At 39.6% G+C, this 2,722-nt stretch overlaps 1 pseudogene; it reads left to right on the forward strand.

The window, feature by feature from the left end:
• The first annotated feature begins 298 nt into the window (after positions 1 to 298).
• Positions 299 to 1,053, forward strand: LOC123793144 (large ribosomal subunit protein uL16m pseudogene; annotated as a pseudogene).
• Positions 1,054 to 2,722: the final 1,669 nt, after the last annotated feature.

Raw genomic sequence — 2,722 nt, forward strand, 5'->3', positions numbered from 1 at the left:
CTCTTATAAACTGATAAGAAAATATAAGGCTCTTCTGCTGTGAGCCTGCTTCTTCCTCTCCCACTCCCCCTGCTTGTGTTCCCTCTCTCGCTGGCTGTCTCTATCTCTGTCAAATAAATAAATTTAAAAAAAAAAAAAAAAGAAAAAAGAAAATATGATAAGGACATGAACTACAAATTCACAGAAGAAAATTCCAAAAGGTCAATAAACATTTAAATGTATGTGATTCACTAGCAATTAAAAATATGTAAGTTAAGGGTGTCTGTGGGGAGCCTGGTGCTGCCAGACACAGGTGACCATGTGGCAGCTGCTGGCTTGAGCCAGGGGACCACTCCTGTGAGCAGCGTTGTCAGATTCTTGGGCAGCCCCACCTCCCATTGCTGGGCTACAGATGCTCCTCCAGGAGGCAACTTTTGAAGATGTTTCCATTCCTGAAAAGCCCAAGATTAGATTTGTTGAAAGGGCACCATTTGTGCCAAAAGTGAGAAGAGAATCTAAAAACTTGACTGACATATATGGACCTTCTACTGAAGCTACTGAGTTCACAGAAGGCAGTTTTGCAATCTTGGCACTTGGTGGTGGTTACCTCCATTGAGGCCATTTTGAAATGATGCGCCTGACAATGAACCACTCTATGGACCCCAAGAACATGTTTGCCTTATGGAGAGTACCAGCCCCTTTGAAGTCCATCACATGCAAGGGTATGAGGCAGCACACGGGGGAGGCAGAAGTGCCTTTGGCTACAACGTGACTCCTATGAAGGTTGGACATCTCATTATAGAGATGGGTGGGCATTGTGAATTCAAAGAGTTACAACGTTTCCTTAATCAGGTTGCCCACAAATTGTCCTTCTCAGCAAAAGCTGTGTGCATGAGACTCTAGAGAAGATGTGGAAAGATCAAGAGGAATGAGAATAGAACAACCAAAACCTCTAGATTTTTGAGCATATAGCCACTGCCAAACCTGGGGATATGGAAAGTCCTGAGCCTGTATGACTTGACCCAGAAGGGGAGGTCCTGGGGCAAATTCTATATGCCTGAATATGTGTGGTGAGAATGTGAGAAATAAATGTACAAGGCTACTGAGAGAGAAAAAAATCTACATTTTTATTCCCCTCAGCCTACCCTTAAAGTCTTCAGGTAGCTTTGGTGTCTAACCAAGGAGCAACATATGAATAAATGATTTCTAAAAAATTGTACAATATTGATTGATTTTTTAAATCTTTTTCAAGTTTTTATTTAAATTCCAGTTAGTTAATATGCAGTGTAATATTAGTTTCAGGTGTAGGATTTTGTGATGCATCACTTACATACAATTAAGTAATGCTCATCACAACTGCCCTCCTTAATCCCTGTCACCCATTTAACCCATGCTCCCACCCACCTCCCCTCCAGTAACCCTCAGTTTGTTCTCTGTAATTAAGAGGCTGTCTTCTGATTTCTCTCTCTTTTTTTTGCCCACTATGTTCATCTGTTTTGTTTCTTAAATACGAGTGAAATCATGTGGTATTTGTCTTTCTCTGACTGATTTATTTCACTTAGTATAATACTTTCTAGCTGCATGTCAATGCAGATGGCAAGATTTCATTCTTTTTTATGGCTGAGTAATATTCCATTACACACACACACACACACACACACACACCCCACATCTTCTTAACCCATTCATCAGTCAATGGATATCTGGGCTCTTTCTGTAATTTGGCTATGATTGATAATGCTGCTATAAACATTGGGTGCATGTATTCCTTCAAATCAGTATTTTTGTATCCTTTGGGTAAATACCTAGTAGTACATTTGCTGGATCATAGGGTAATTCTATTTTTAACTTTTTGAGGAACATCCATACTCTCTTCCAGAGTGGCTGCACCAATTTTCATTCCCACTGACAGTGTAAGAGTGTTCCCCTTTCTCCACATCCTTGCCAACATCTGTTGTTTCCTGTATTGTTAATTTTAGCCATTCTGACTGCTGTGAGGTGCTATTTCATTGTAGTTTTGATTTGTATTTCCCTGATGAACATCTTTATATGTCCCAGAAAAAGAAGAGAGAGAAAAGGGGGTAGAAGATTTATTTGAGAAAATTATGGTGGAAAACTTCCCTAATCTGGGGAAGGAAACAGACATCCAAATCTAGGAGGTACAGAGAACTCCCATCAAAATCAACAAAAGCAGGCCAACACCAAGACGTAGTATAGCTAAATTTGCAAAATATACTGATAAAGAAAAAATCCTAAAAGCAGCAAGGCAAAAGAAATCCCTAACTTATAAGGGAAGACCTCTAAGACTAACAGCATATCTCTCCACAGAAACTTGACAAGCCAGAAGGGAGTGGCATCATATATTCAACACACTGAATGGGGAAAATCAGCCAGGGATACACTAACCAGCAAGGCTGTCATTCAGCATAGAAGGAGAGATAAATAGTTTCCCAGATAAACAAAAACTAAAGGATTTCATGGCTACCAAATCAGCCCTGCAAGAAAAATTAAAGGGGACCCTATGAGTGGGAAAGAAAGACCAAAAGCCACAGACCAGAAAGGAACAGAGAAAATATTCAGAAACAATGACAAAACAAGTAGTAACATGGCACTAAATATATATCTATTGCTAATTACTCTGTATGTAAACGGACTAAATGCTCCATTCAAAAGACATAGGCTATCAGAATGGATAAAAAAAACAAGACCCGTTTATATGCTGCCTACAAGAGACTTATTATAG

This window comes from Ursus americanus, chromosome 13 (genome assembly GCF_024610735.1).
Source record: "Ursus americanus isolate L20-20 chromosome 13, mUrsAme1.1.p, whole genome shotgun sequence".
NCBI classification, from domain to species: Eukaryota; Metazoa; Chordata; class Mammalia; order Carnivora; family Ursidae; genus Ursus; species Ursus americanus.